Below are 16047 nucleotides of genomic sequence, written 5' to 3'. Positions count from 1 at the left end.
TGATTTAACCCCCTGATCACTATGCAGCAGTCACAGTAAACAAGACAAGCATATCACGTGATCCTTCGCGCCTGCCCCCAAGCGTGCTTTAGCCCCATCCCCTTTTGACATGTGAGTTTATTTAACCCCTTGTCCGCCAGGGACTGAGCTTTCTCCGCTCTGCTAAGCAGATGGGCATTGTGTGCCATGTGGTTTCCCCCCTCTGCTTTGCTGATCACACACACGTGGTCGGGATCAACAGTTTGTTGCTCTCATCTTGACACCTTGAACTTTTTTTCCTTATAGAATATTCCTTCAGTAAAGTGCTGTGAGGACGGTGTACTTAATATGCAAGGATCTGGCCAGGAATAAGGACGTCAGATCTATTACAATAAACACCCGGTTTATGGGGCAGGTTACGCCCAGCTCCCCCCCTCCCTTCCTTCCCCTCCTCACAATGGGAGCTCAATGCAAATCACCAGTGCGCAACTTTGCGCAAGAACTGAGCTACGATCCAGGGTGAAGTGCGGGTGGTATCGTATGCAAATACGTCTGCTGACGTTACAGATCATGTGGGTTTTGGCGTAGATTCCCCACTGATCGAGGATTTTTTTTCTCCGCTGTTGTGCTGTGTGGGGGGGGTTCGTTAGAACGTTGCGTTTCTGAACGTTCTATCACATTGATACATTGTTGCTGCCAACGTTCCATCCGGTGCCACGAGCCGCAGGTAAGAAACTTCCTGGCAGAGTCCAGCACCGTGCCACCGGGGGAGGGGAGGCGAGGCGTGTGTGCACCGTACACGACACTAGTTCACTGACACGTGAGAGGGCAGATCGGACGAGGTCACCAATCATCGATTAACCCCTGCCGATCAACTTTAACCGCTCCCGCGTGTTTAGTGTGCGAAGGGAGGGGGGGGGGGCGCAGTAGCAGCGCCTGTTGGGGGTGTAAACGAACATTTCTGGGGTCCACGGGCTGGTTCTTGTACCACGGCAGGTGATCGGGTACAACTTTGCCGCCGATTAGATCGGGGGGAGCTAGTATGAGAAGCCGTAAAAGCCCGATCTACGTTTCCCTATGTCGACATAAGCAACAGAAAATATGGCGTCCGCTTTCGATAGGGCGTTACGTAGAGGCTGCTGAGCGCTGAGCTCTTCTTTCATCACTGCTGCGCCTGTAATATTCTCAGGGTGGAAGCCTGGGAAAGTTTAGAAATGATCGCTATGGGGGATGGGGAGGGGGGTTAAAGTGAGCCCCAAATTTCGGATTGTTTGGCTGCGATGTGGTTGCAGAAAGCATGACGCGGTGCAGCCCCCCCCCCCCTCCCCCCTCAACTGCAGGGAGGGAGAGAGAGGAGCTGAACACAAACCACCATGGCTAGCAGATGTCATCGGGGGCTCAGAGTCACAGTGGTGACCCCCAGTAGTCACAGGAAGGGATCAAGAACATGGCGCGAGGACAAATATCTCCGGTCACGAGCTGATGGAGTCCTAAAGTTCATTCAAGTGATCACAACTGGCAGGTTTGCGTTAAAGGGCCCTGGAGTGTAGTAGCTGAGCTGAGTTTGTCAGTGGACGCAACTCCTGGTGAGGCTTTATGTGTGACTTCATTATCAGTGTGATATGGCTTCATGACCAATTCAGCTCTGCTACACTGTGTGTGTGTATTTACATGTGCAGCTATGAAACGTGTATACTAAATATAATAAAATGTGTGTGTTTGTGTATAATATATATATAACACGTACTCGCCTAAAACCATGTATTAAAAGCTTTATGCCAGTTTTCTGACATCAAAAAGTAGCAGATTTAGCAAACATCGCATTTGCGACTCTTTACCTCTGCCTCTTTCCGAAAGGGCGGATTTTAACAGAAGGCCTTTGAGCTTCTATGGACTGTTTTACGATAATTTACACTGGAAACGAGTAAATTATGGCGTAGTAGGTGTAGATTTGGATTTCCGTCGAATGGCAAGCTAAAGAATCGCCAAATTTATTAAGAGGTTATAATATTAATCTTCATAAACTTGGCGTATTTCCCGCCAACGTAGTTTCGTTTGAAACGCCAGTCTTAGGCCTAATTCACACGACTTTAGTGGATTCTTGGGGTGCAAAACCACCGATCCGTTACGATCCATTTGTCTGCAAAATAACGTTTGTTGCGCGTCCGTGTGTCGTCAGGATTTACGGAGCCGCAATCCAAATTAACGTCACCAGTTTAGTCAAGCCGCAAATCAGGACTGTAAAATGACTTTTCGAGTATTTGCAGCCCCAGTATGGATCCGTGAAGACCACGGTCGTGTGCACGGGGCCGTAGAAATGAAAGGGTCCGGAATACTGCGGACACAAAAGCACGGTTGTGCGCATGAGGCCTAAGGCTGGTTTCACGTGGCAGCATTTGAGCATCTATATTAGGCCTCATGCACACTACCATAGCCATGTGCACGCCCGTTATATTCGGATCGTCCGGCAGCGGATTGTCAGCTGCAAATCGCGGGCTGTGCACATTGCCGCAACCATTATTTTCAATGAGCCCAGGCCATGCAAGGACCGTAAAAACTAAGGTCGTGTGCATGGCCCCATAGAAATGAATGGGGCCGCAATTCTCCCGCAGATTTTCGGGTGAATTGCGGCCGCAAAAGCATGTTTGTGTGCATGGGGCCTTACCCGTTTGGTTCTTCTGACCCGAAATGTACATCACTGTAGGGTTCTTTGGGAATCTCATTTGTTTCCGTAGAACCACAAGGGGTCTGGGTTTTGCCACCGTATCCGGCCTTAGTCTTCCAAAATGGCGGTTAGGCGTGATATCAATTTGAGACGTTTTTAAGTTGCATCAAAACTTCTACTCCGTCGTCGTATGACCTAAGCAGGAAGCTTTGAGACATTTTCAGTTTGTATTCCTTGTACATTGTCAAACATTTTATGTCACAGCGCCGACTCATTTGATATCACGACCCCCATCGTCTTTATTGCACCATCCTTCCGCTTTCACGTCATTCTTAATAACCCGCAGCCCCCTCACCCCTATAATAATGTATCCAAACTTGTCAGACAACGCAAGGTGCTTGAGAAAATTTAGAGCAACTTACGAGATGCCGCTGCCTGTAATCGTGCCCCCCCCCCCCTTTAATCTCTTATAAATCGCATTGTTGGCTCTTCCTGGAAGCCCGAGCAGCCCCTCTCTGAGCACCCGGCCCACTTGCGGTTCTATTGTTACCCCTTTCTGACCTGTTTGATCAGCAGTTGGACCCATGCTGGGAGCACTAGGGTTAAATGTATTTTGATTCCCCCCTCAACGATGGATGAATGAGATGTGAGTGGAGTTGTGTTTGTGAAGAGCGGACTTGTGATTTGTTGTAATGCTGCTCCACCTGATTACTTTACTTCAAAGTTGTAAAGGAGGAGGGGGGGGGGGGTTGTAGTGAAGTGTTTCCTGTTGGCTTTTGTTTTGTGCGCTGAGCTGTGGGAATCTTGGACTTGTCACGGTTTAGATTGTTATAAATGTGTGTATATTATAACTGGAGTCCCCCTTTAAACATGCCGTTCTTATGTGATTGGTTCGTAATGAGGTTACGTCTTCTGTGAGGTTATTAGAATTCTATTCGGTCTTTTTGGGGGTTGTTTTTTCTTTATTATGGAGTTGCGATACGTTTAAAGGAGGATGTATCGCTGCGCCGCTAGGCAGATTTACCATTCAGGACTTCTGAAAAGCTGAGGGCCAACCCCTGTTGACGTTGTAATGGCTGCCATTTATGTTGTCGTTTTAGTTTTCTTAGAAATAGACAGACATAATTATGAAATGGCTAAAAAAAATAAAAAATATATAAGGCCCAGTTCTGCAGGCAGAAAAAAATTGCCTCAGAATTTTTCATGGCGTTTTTCGCCTGCGGCCATTGAAGCTAATGCAGGGACCAAGGGCAAAAAAGGTACAGAAACGAGCGCCACAGGCTTTTTCTGCCTTCCAGTCACTTCAATGGAGGTCAGAGGCAGAAACCGTGGCAAGATATTACATGGCACTTTTTTTTTTTTTCCTGTGAGCTGACAAAAGCCACCCGGGAAAAAAAATGTCTCTGCCTCTCATTGAAGTCAATGGGGGGGGGAGATTTCGGCCATGTTTTGGCGCTGATACCAACGCGGTTTCCATGTCAAAATCAGCGCCAAGAGAACTCGGTGTGATCTGACCCTAAGGCCGGATTTACACGAGCGTGTGCGTTTTGCGCACGCAAAAAATGCGGCGTTTTGCGTGGGCAAAAGGCACTTAACAGCTCCGTGTGTTATGATCATATGGTGCGCGGCTGCGTGATTTTCGCACAGCCGCCATCATTATGACACTATGTTTGTAAACAGAAAAGCACGTGGTGCTTTTCTGTTTTCATTCATACTTTTGACTGTTACGCGAATCACACGCGTCCCACGGAAGTGCTTCCGTGTGGTGCGCGTGATTTTCACGCACCCATTGACTTCAATGGGTGCGTAATGCGTGAAAAAACGCACAAATATAGGACATGTCGTGAGTTTTACGCAGCGGACTCACGCTGCGTAAAAATCACGGACTGTCTGCACGGCCCCATAGTGTAATATAGATCCGTGCGCGGACGTTTATCACGTTGGTCTGAATAAGCCCTAAAGCTCATTTCTCCCTTATAATACATGGGGGGGGGGAATATTCACCTTGGCTGTATATTAGGAAAATTACATATAATTCCTTTATGAACTTTATTATTACTATTGCCCCTTTTAACGGCAGCAGCATCTCTGGTAAATCACGATTGCGTGCGACTTAAAGGGGTTGTTCAGTATAGCAAACCTATATTCGTGTTCAACCCATTCGGCCATTGTACGTTAATAGAGGGGGGTCCTCCTGTTTTGTATCTTCATCCATTAGCCGCAGTGTGAAGTGTCGTTTGCGACTTTTCTACGGCAGAAAACTAGTGCACAACTAGTAATAATCTCGCATCCCCTTGTGATCTGCTTATTGATCTTCCTAACAAGTACGTATTGTCCAAAGTGGAGGAACCCTTTAAGTTCTCTACGCGCCAGATGATAGTCGCAGAACCCCTTGCATATATTCATCCCATAGGGAACAATTTGCGTACGATTTTATGCTGCCGTTGAGCCACAGCCTAAGGCCATGTTCACACAGGACAATAAGCTATGTAAAAATACACCGCGCATCCGCCCAGGAACCGGCAGGGAATTCCGTCCGAATAACCGCACCAAAATGTGGTGCTGTTTTCGGGCGGAATGCTCCCTGCGGAAAATCGCGGTTTAAAAAAAAAAAAAAAAAAAAGCTTACTCCCGCTGTCCGTAGTCATGGCGACACGTCCCTCTGTTGTCCATGCAGCCTGACCTCCTGGGGTGATGTTTCATCCCATGTGATCGCTGCAGCAGTCACATGGGATAAAACGTCATCACAGGAGGCCGGCCTGGACAGAGGAGTAAAGAGAACGTGGTAAGTATAACTTTTTTTTTTTTCTGAGTTGCGATTTTCGTGGCAGAATCACAGCTTACCTGCTGCAAAAATTCTTAACGTTTGGGTTTTACCCGCAACCGAATATTAGCGATTCCGAAGCATAAACTGACATTAAAAACCCGCATCACAGATCAATTTATGGACTGTTTTTCATTTGATTTTTTTTTACCCAGTGACTGGATGAGATGAAATTTGTAGCCGAGAATCCTGCAGTATTTACGCTACTTGTGGACATACCCTAACAGGGAAGAGCAGGAGCAGAGAATCCTCTTCCCGCTGCTGCTCCGCCCAGTGCCATTTACTCTATTCTATCAACAGATAAATCAGACATCACAACAAGCGTCTCTTTATTGATGGATGCCGCCTGCAGTCTGATGTCTATTGGGACGTCTTCCATCAGAGGAAACGAGAATCGGACTGGTTGTTTTTTTTTGTTTTTTTTTTGTTTTTTTACCTGCTCAATCCTATTTATTCCGGAGATAAACTGTGCCAGAAATGTCTAGCAGTTGCTTATCTCCTACCTGTTCCGGTGCGGTCGAAGTTGGCCGAGCAATGACCGCCCCATGTCTGTGGCCTACTTCACAGTTACACTTTGTACAAGACCGAGATGTATGGAAAAAATAAAAAGTTTTTATTATTCCTCCTGTTGAAATGTCCCCGCAGCCGGTCTGTCCCCATCTGGCGTGTAAACTTGGCTGGAGTGACGTAACGTCACGTGACCTTGTCGTGCAATACTGCTGTGGGCTGTTACTTCGCTGTGGACTCGTCGTCCTCTCGCTAGATGGAGGGAGACCGGAAGAGGGGATATGGAAGAATTTTTCCAGCAATATATATATATATATAATGACCCCAATATATTCTCAGCTGGGGGAACCTATTTACTCGGTTGTAGTTGTAGGTTTTTGTAGTCCCATCTATATAGGAGGTTTTTTGTGTAAACTGTTACCTCACTAATGTCCGCCATCCCAACCCCCCACCCCGCAATGGAGCCTAAAACAGTCCATACACATAAGATCGCTGTCTCCCAAATACTAGTTCGGCTGACAGCGATCTCCCCTGACCTCCCCATAAGGCTGGGTTCACACATCACGTATTTGTTATTGAATTTCAGTTGCGAAATTCTGCAACAAAGTGCAGTACAACCATCATTCTCATGCTGTGGAAAAGATGTCCATGTCCCATCTGTTGCGGATTTCTGCTGCATGTTTAATCCAAGGCAATGGTTGAAATCCTCGGCAAAATCCATACCCGGACCTCCCGTGGTTCTGCTGAACCCTTCTAAAAAAAATCAGCGTAAACCCTATAAAGATTTGGTCACCAAGCACTGATCATCGGGACTACGACTACATGTGGGTGGTACTACTTTACATACCTGTTTCCATATAGGGGCAATCTATAAATTGATGTTTGTTTTTTTTTGGAGTGTCCCTTCAAAGCTGCCCATACAGATTAGATAGGTTTCTGGCAGCGGCTTATTCCCCCGCTACCTATTTTTTCTTTCGTTACGATAAGGGTATGTTCACACAGTGTTTTCTGGCCGTAAACGTCGAAAAAATCGGAAGCAGAACGCCTCCAAACATCTGCCCATTGAAATCAATGGGAAAAACGGCCTTCTGTTCCGATGGGCCCTTTTTTTACGAGGCCGTTTTGAAAAACAGCCGCGTAAAAAAATGGCCGCGAAAAAGAAGTGCAGGGCACTTGGGACATTTTTGGAGCTGTTTTTCATATACCCTATTGAAAAAAGCTCCAAAAATAGCGAAAAACGCCGCAAAAATCGCGGCTTAAAAAAGTCTGAAAATCAGGAGCCGGTTTCCCTTGAAAACCGCTCCCGTATTTTCAGACGTTTTTAATCTAGGGTGCGAACATACCCTTAGATTACAGATATTTGCTGTGATAAAACGGTTAGTCATTCCCTCATCGCGAAACTATTTTTGTGGTTAGCAAAGTGAGTTTTGGTTCGTAGCAGACAGACCTTACCTCATGTGAAAGTCTTCCTGGCCTGAGTCACCTACTAAAAAAATAAAACTCCTTACAATAGTGGCGGGAATTGGATTGGTCTCCGCTGGTTTTTGGGACCATTCAGATTCCATGTGGGTTTCCCTTCAGTTTTGTCAACCGGCTCAACCAAGTTACAAGAGCCTGGATCTCCTTTGTGGATGGGAGTAAGTGGCCGCAAACGTGGAGCCCCACTTCGAGTTTGGACAAAGTTCTAATGAAGGGTTGTGGAATCATGGGCCGTTGTATTAGAAATTCTGCGATACCTAATGTTAGTCATACCAAAGTAGGTTCTGCTGCGCAATCCGAGAGCTGAGCAAACGGATACGGCCGCAACCATACCACCGTATTTTATTGTCAAAAACTTTTTTAATTTTTTTTACATTGATCTCTGGGTTACGTTGCTAGCAGAATAATAAGGGGAGAGCCAAGGCTACCTCTGAAAGATGCTCCGCTATGAACATTTCACTTTTTTTTAGGTCTATTTTGGTTTCTTCTGAGGTGATCCTGTGCATTTTTAGTTCTATGGGCCTTCAAAGCCTGTTTGGTCATCCTCTTCAAGACCTATAGGCCATGTTTAAAGACTTCAAGGTCAAGTTGGTTCCTATTGAACTGCTGCTCATTTTTGGAAGGTGTCATAGGCAGTGGTTATGTCCCCTTTAAATTTGCCATTGGTTTTAAATGGTTCTTCTGATGTCCCTTGATCTTGTGACTTCCTTTGTCAACTTCGCGTGTGGTGTACATTCACGTATGCCACTAACCTACCAAAAGTGAATAATGAGCCACCTATGTGATTTACGGGGGGTGGGACTTTAACCCTCTCAGTCCTATGTTTAGACCCTATAACACCTGTTCAGTTTCTATTCTCTTCAATTACGGGGCTCCACCACTGCAGTGACTTATTAGATTCTGGGCACATTGCAGAGTTGGAGCCGTGGGAAGTTGATGCTGCAGTGTATTTCGGCGAATAGACAGTACAGGTCGTGGATTTAAAGGGATATTAAAGAGAAGCCTGTTTGTATCGTTGATACTTTCCCATAAGGCTTTGAAGCACGGTATCCTGCGATTAAACCTAGATCACGTTTCGTCTTTAATTACGTTGCGCCAAGCTGTGTTTTAAATTTTGCAGAAGTATTGGCTTTTCTCTTTGGGCATGTCCTTACAGATTGACAAACAGATTACCCGCAGTGCTACGTTCACCGAGGGTTAGGTCTGTCAGCCACCTGCATAAAGCAGCTGTCAATGAGATCACTGATCCGGTCACAATCCGGCACTCTCTGAAATCAATCTATAGACCATGGCATCAGCTCTTTATTGATGATACTATTATGGAGCGCAGCTGTCTACTGTAGGGTTAACTTATCACGTACTGACCCAGCTGCTGAGCACAAGTGACAAGATCAGGTTCACGTTGGTCACGAGGGTGGTCAGTCTGTGGACACCATCTGACTTTTTTTTTATTACTCGAAGCGAGTGGTCGTATTATTAGGGCTAAGTCGCATGTATCAACCCTTTTAGGAACCTACAATCTATGGAGGACTTGTGGGGACAGTCCAGTTACCATTGAGGGCATTCCTCAACTTTTCTAGATCGCAAGTATCCTCGTAGGTCCACCATAGACTATAGCTAAATTGACACAGCTGGCTGTTGGGCGTGGACATATTCGGTAGCCTTGCCAAAACATTGCCCGTGTAGTTTAGGTCTTATGATGGCCATGGACGTGGGTTTTTGTCGGAGATTCGCCCACAATCGTGTTTCATTGGGGTCAGAAAGTCTGCTACTGAAGAGACGCCATCAACTTCCTTTGTGACTGACCATAAATGTTTGGAATTTTGGCTTCAATTTTCTATGATAGACGAGGTTTCCATGGTGTATTATATTGGATATCGACATCATTACTAGCGTGGATCTTGGGAGTTGTTTAGATCTTTTATTGTTAGTGGGCCAGCAATAAGAACCTGTATAGATGTCAAAGGGGATTAAGAGCCCTTCGGCTGTTTCTGTCACTTCCTTTAGAACCCATGCATGACCGTAGTTTTCATCTGTATTTACAGGTCCGTAATCACGGATTAAATTGCGGACCAATTCATTTCTATTGTCCACGGACACCTTTCCGTATATTTACGGATATGTGTCCGTGCCGTAGAAATTAACTGCAAAATATAGAACATGTCCTAATATTATGGGGGGGCATAAGTCTATGGGCACTTTTGCAATTGCGGGCAACTACAGATGTGTATCCGTAGCTGTCGGATCCGTGATTACGGACAGTACAAACCCTTCCGGTCGTGTGCACGTGGCCTTACGCATTGAATGGAGCGGCAAGGCGCCTGCTCAACTGCCGCTCCATTCCACCCCTCCTGGGGGCGACGAGACACTGGGCCTCTGTTATGGTGATTTGGTTGGGGTCTGACTGCCGGGACCCCACCAATCTAAGTTATCACCTGCCCAGTGGATAGGCCAAAAACTTGCTACAACCAGAATACCCCGTTACTACTGGCACTTAACTTTTTGAAGTATTCTATATATTCCCGCACTGCTATACAAAGGTCCACACTCACTGTCCCCTTTTGGGCTCACAATCTAAGTTCCCTATCAGTAGGTTTTTGGGGTGTGGGAGGAAACCAGATTACCCGGAGGAAACCCACTCAAACACAGGGAGAACATACAAACTCCATACAGATGTTGTCCGTGGTTGGATTTGAATCCAAGACCCCAGCGCTGCAAGGCGACCGTGCTAACCACCGAGCCACCATGCAACTTTGTTTCTGGAGTTGGTCTAGTATTGCCATAGCCGTCATCCATAATACCATCTTTTACAGCTGCTCCTTCCCTTGAAATGAATAGAAGACCAAAGAAGAATTTACATTCCTAGTTCAAGGTAGGAATGCCACATGACAGCCCACATTCAGAGAAACGCCTAAAGCTGGCCATACACTAAAGATTTAGGATGACCAAAAATACCACTTTCTGCTGACCGTGGCAGCCCGAATGAGCACGGCTGTCGCCAACCGAAGTCTGATAACTGGAAAACTTTATCTGCTGTGTTGGGTCCTGCCGGGTACAGTCTTGAAAAATTACTCATGCCAAACTATCGATCTGTATACGATCAATGGAAGCCCAGACCAGGTGTCGCGATGGGTGTGTGGACCCACTGGGCTGTATCACTGTAGTGGGATAGCAGCTGGTCAACAGGATACCAAGTCAATGTCTATAGTTCGAATAAGGGTACCTGTGGTAATTTCAGACAGTAGACAGATGGTCGGCTCGGATGGGACCTTGGCATCAGGCACACAGCGTATCCGCCCTGGTCACCGCAGGGCATTCCGGCCGAAAAACCACACCAAATTATGGTACAGTTTTTCGGCTGGAGTGTCCGCTGCGGAAAACTCCACAAAAAAAAAAGTGTCCATGGCCAAGCATCCCTCTGCCATCCTGCAGCCCAGCCTCCTGGGATGACGTTTCATCCCGTGTGACTGTTGGAATCTGTGATTAGCGGCAGCAGTCGCATAGGATGAAACATCCCAGGCGGCCGGTCTGGAAAGAGCGCAGAGTTCTGGGTAAGTATAAGTTGTTTTTTATTTTATTTTAATATTGCGATTTTTGCGGCGGAATCGCAGCTTTTCCACCGCAAAAATTGTAAAACATCTGCTATTTGTTGCAGGTTTTACCTTCCCATTGAATTCAGTAAAATTGACATGTTGTGGGTTAAAAAACCGCACTGAAGGTCAATTTCTGAGCGTTTTTCCGCTTCTCCTTTACGTAGCGTGTGGATGAGATTTGTTCAAATCTCCTCCACTTTGCTGCTACTGTATTAGGGCTTGTCCACACCTTGCGGAATTGGGAATTGCGGACGGAAAACATGCAGCAGAATAAAGTAGCAGCAAAGTGGATGAGATTTAACAAATCTCATCCACACGCGTAAATACTGAGCGGGAAAAACGCTCAGAAATGGACCTGCCGTGCGGAAATTTATTCCGCAGCATGTCAATTGTTTTTGCATAAACGCTGCTTATTTGTTGCGGGTTTTCTCCATTGAATTCAATGGCGCGCGAAAGCCCCCAACAAATATCAGTTGTGTTTTTTTGCGGCAGATTTGCAGTGGTCCCGCCGCCAAAAAATGCAACTCTGGGGGAAAAAAAAAGCTGGATACTTACCCAGAAGTCTGTGTTCCTTCTTCCAGTGTGGCCTCCTTGGATGACGTTTCATCACATGTGACCGCTGCAGCCAATCACAGGCTGCAGCGGTCTAATGGATGAAATTTCATCCCAGGAGGCCAACTGGTCCTGGTGCTGCAGCTTTCCGCAGTGGGCATTCCGGGTGAAAAACTGCACCACAGTTTGGTGCAGTTTTTCGCCTGTAATTCCCTGCGGCGCACAGGGCGGATACGCTGCGTGCTTTTACGCAGCGTATACGTCCCTTGTGAACTCAGCCTCATCCTGTGGATTTTCTGCAACTAAATCCGTTGCGAAAAATCTGCAGTATTTACGCAACGTGTGAACTTACCCTTATTGTTTAGCAGAGAGGCTCTTTAATCCTCTTGGGTTTAAAAATGTTAATTAAATAGTCTTTTTGCATTATAACTCCTTTTATTCTGTTTTAAAATAGTATTAAACGGTGACGCCGCTGAAATAACTCCGTATTATGGCCAAGTTATTCTGTAAATGAGATCTCCGAATTCCACGCTATTGTAGTGAACGCGCCTCGAGTCCCTGACACGACTGAACCCGGTTGTTATCTGCGAGCGCTATTCTGTAAAACGTGTGAATGGAAAGCAGCAGTTGTTATGATTGTTGATACGTTGATTGTATCAGACGTCTTATTTATTCTTATGTAAACCCCGTATTGCCGGAGACGCGATCCTGTAATCTGTTAAACATTTCCCCCCGTCGCTCGCTGTGAGTGGCTTTATGAAAAGCAATTTGCGCCGTAACATTTTAGAGGAGACGCTGCGTACGCTGATTGGCCCTTCGACGGTTTTGTAAGGCGTTTATACCAGAGCGATGATTAGGGGGGTAAAGTAGAGGAGCGGGAACGCTTATTGTAAAATACTAATTATATTAACCCCTTCTCAGCCAGGGGCGGTTTCCACCTGTGATTGTCTGGGAGCTCGCAGGGTAGAATGTGACTCTGTTATGCACGTTTTTGCTCGTTGTAGGCTGACAACAGGGCAGGTTCTGAGGGTGATGGAAGGTCCTGGAAACTGCTGGCAAACAGGTTACCTAGTAAATAACGCATCTCCGCCAACTTAATGGTACCCTGTCACTACGTTAATGGGGTTGCTTTTTTCCCAAAACAGTGCTCAATGTCCATTTGTTGTCTGGTATTGCAGCTAGGCTTAACTGAAGGGAATAGGGTTAAGCTGCAATACCGCCCACAGCCTGTGGACAGGTGTGGCGCTATTTTTGGGAGAAGGCAGCCATGTTTTTCTAATCTTGTACAACCACTTTAAATATGAGGCTGGGACATTGTGTTGATGGGTAGTGTTTCTCATCCCCATTTAGACTAATGTGAGCTGTAATGCCAGGCACAGCCCATGGGCAGGGGTGACGCTTTTTCAGGAAATGGCAGACTTTTTTTTTTCTATTCCTGGACAATCCCTTAACGATGGACTGGGTAATTAATCTAAGAACATAAACGGTTTTCGGTTTGTTTTCCCCCCCAGTTTTATCTGTGTCTGTGTTCTCCGGTTTGGGGGGGGAGGCAGCCATGGGGGCATTATACAGGGCGTGGGGGCATTATACTGGGTGTGGGGGGCAGCTATGGGGGCATTATACTGCGTGGGGGCAGTGTAAGGGGGTATATTATATACAGTAGGCTTGGGATATATAATCAATGGCGTGTCATGCAAATAAGGGTGTGGCCTATATAATTTATTCATCGTAATCAAGTTAACATGTTTGATTTGGGTCATTCTAGCCCCGCCCTATGCGCCACTGACACTACTTCTACTGGAGTATTACTGTAATAGACTATAAACAAGACTGGCATAATCCTACTGATAATCTGCCATGTGATGTGTGTGACCTGTTGGATTAGCAGATATTCCAGACCTCTGGATATTGGATTATCGGATGTTTACTTTCTATAATGTGTGTTTTGTACAGCGAATATACCGTATATTGTCACAATCTACAGAAATGGCTAGACGTGTGGGATTAATCATGCCTATAAAGCGTCTCAGCCTTTCGCCTAGGTGGGAGGACTTCCTGTGGTGGAAGAGACTCGGTTGAGCGCTCCTTCGAGGTTTGCTCAGCCTTGCGTGTCTCTGCAGTGCCTTGGAAGACGTTGCGCTCTCCTGATGTGCAATGCAGCATTGTGTATAATCTTCCACCTCGTGATGGGCCTTCTTATAGGAGATAGATGAGATTTTACTGACTAAATATATTCTAAAAATGACTATAAATCTATATGTAAAATTTGGATTGTAGCCGTTAATTTTTTCTGTGTAAATTGACAGTGACTGCTTAAGGCTCTGTTCACACTGTCATTATGTCTTTCTATTGGGGTTCCGTCGAGGTTTCCATGACTTCGGACAGATCCCATCGTATAAATGGGGTCATCTAGGCACCGTACGAAACAGAAGCCATAGCACAGATATAAAAAATCTTAGGCTAAATTCACAAATTGCGACAAAAACAGATAAACGCAGGTAAATCCGCACATTGCATTTTTTTGGCTTGTTTATGCGGTGTTTACATTTTGATGCAGAAAAATGTGTATTTTATGCTGCAGATTTTGGTGCGGTTTTAAATAAACTTGTCAAATACAAGGTGGAAAAAATGCAAGATAACGCGACACGCTGCAGATCTTCACGTCCGTACCGCAGCTCAATTTATGTGCAAAACAATTTAGGCCTCATGCACACAACCGTAGTGGTGTGCACGGCCATGATTTTCGGGTCGGCCGGTCACAGAGCGGCACCCGCGAGCCACCTGCAAATCGTGGGCCGTGCACATGGCCGCGGCCATTATTTCCTATGAGCCGCAGAACACTGCTGTAATACGACATGTCCGTTCTTTCTGCGGCTCCTGGGCCATGCATTGGCCCATAGGAATGAATGGGGCCGCAATTCTCCCGTAGATTTTCGGGGGAATTGCAGCTGCAAAAGCACGTTCGTGTGCATGAGGCCTTACTGGTAATTTATTACGCTCTGAATTTGCTGTGGCCAATCTGCGCATTGTGTGCGTATGACCTTTAAAGCCGTGTTTGCACGTAAAAACCACGCAGCGTGTCCGTCCTGGAACCCGCAGGACTTTCCGTCCGGTAAAAAAATTTTGGGCGGAATTTTTACTGCGTAATTAAGCGCACGTGCTTATCCCCTCCCTACTCTGACGTCTACTCTGGCCTCCCTGGATGACGTTTCAGGCCATGTGAGGCTGCAGCCTGTGATTGGCTGCAGCAGTCACATGGGATACATCCTCCCAGGAGGCCGGATTGCACGAAGGACAGTCTGGGTAAGTATGTATTTTTTCCGGAATTGCGATTTTTGCGGCTTAGACGCGAATACGGTGCAAAAGTCAAAACACTTGGCTTTCTGCTGCAGGTTTTGCATCCCCATTAAATTCAATGGGGAAAACCCGCACCTGAAAATCAAAGAAAACGTTTAGTTTAGTTTTTTTTTTTTTGCAGGTTGGGCATGAGATTAACTAAATCTCACCCACTTTGCTGCTACTGTAAACGCTGTGGAATTTCCACACAGAATTCCGTTGTGGAAATTCCGCAGCGTTTACGCTACGTGGGAACCCGGACTGAGGTGTAAAACACATTAGATAAGTCGCCTGATTCCGGCAGGACCGGACAACTATCTAAATCTCAAACCACCTGGGAACACCTCCAAATGGCTTAGACGCCTATTTATTTTCAAATGTACATATTTCCCGCCTCTTGAGGCCTGTGAAAAACCTGACCTTTTGGGGGCGCCTCCTCGCCAATGCCCTAAATAAAAGGTTTTGACCACTCTGTAAAAGTTTAATTTGCTTTTATTCTTAGTATCTCGCTGCATAGGAACCCCCTGCTGCTTGGGCCCCTTCAGACAGGGTAGGGCCGCTTTCACACAATAAGGGCACATTTTTCAGTCTGTATTATGGCCGCAACACCTGGACCTCCTTCATATGTACCGGAGTTGGCTCACCATAGGCTTCTGTCGTATGGTTCATGTGAAAAGCGAAAGCTCAGGGTGTTGTTGACATAGTACAGAAAAATGCGACCTCCTTATGGTCAGGTGAAAGTGGCGTAAGGCCTCATTCACACTACCCGCTGCATTTTGGTCTGTAACACGGTGGAATGCGTGGTCCCATTGAAATTCATTAGGGCATTATTCAGTATCGGATTTATATAGATCCCACTTACAGTTGTGTGCATGAGGCCTAACAGGTGGGGTCAGAACGTCGGACCTTTACGGGTTTGTTCACACAGGGCGGATACGCTACGTAAAAACACACAACGTAACCACCCCTGTGGCCGCAGAGCATTCCGGCCAAAAATCCACACCAAATCTTGGGGGAGTTTTTTGGCCGGAATGTCCACTGCGGAAGTCCTGCACTGAAATAAAAAAAAAAAAAGGGATACTTACGATGGCGCTGCGTCCCTCCGTAGTTCT

The 16047-nt window shown here is 46.3% G+C and overlaps 1 protein-coding gene across 3 annotated transcripts in view; it reads left to right on the top strand.

The window, feature by feature from the left end:
* Positions 1-333: 333 nt before the first annotated feature.
* ZHX2 (zinc fingers and homeoboxes 2) overlaps positions 334-16047 on the top strand; it is a 50872-nt gene continuing 35158 nt past the window's right edge. Inside the window, exon 1 of one of the 3 annotated variants that reach the window (XM_075825774.1) lies at positions 334-706. The gene's annotated coding sequence lies outside the window, so the exon portion shown is untranslated. Of the gene's footprint in view, positions 707-959; positions 1566-16047 lie in introns of those variants that run through there. The other 2 variants (XM_075825776.1, XM_075825775.1) reach the window with 2 other exon arrangements.

The sequence above is a fragment of the Rhinoderma darwinii genome, chromosome 5, assembly GCF_050947455.1.
Source record: "Rhinoderma darwinii isolate aRhiDar2 chromosome 5, aRhiDar2.hap1, whole genome shotgun sequence".
NCBI lineage: Eukaryota > Metazoa > Chordata > Amphibia > Anura > Rhinodermatidae > Rhinoderma > Rhinoderma darwinii.
Note: the sequence above shows the minus strand (reverse complement) of the source record. Positions and strands in the feature narration are given on the sequence as shown.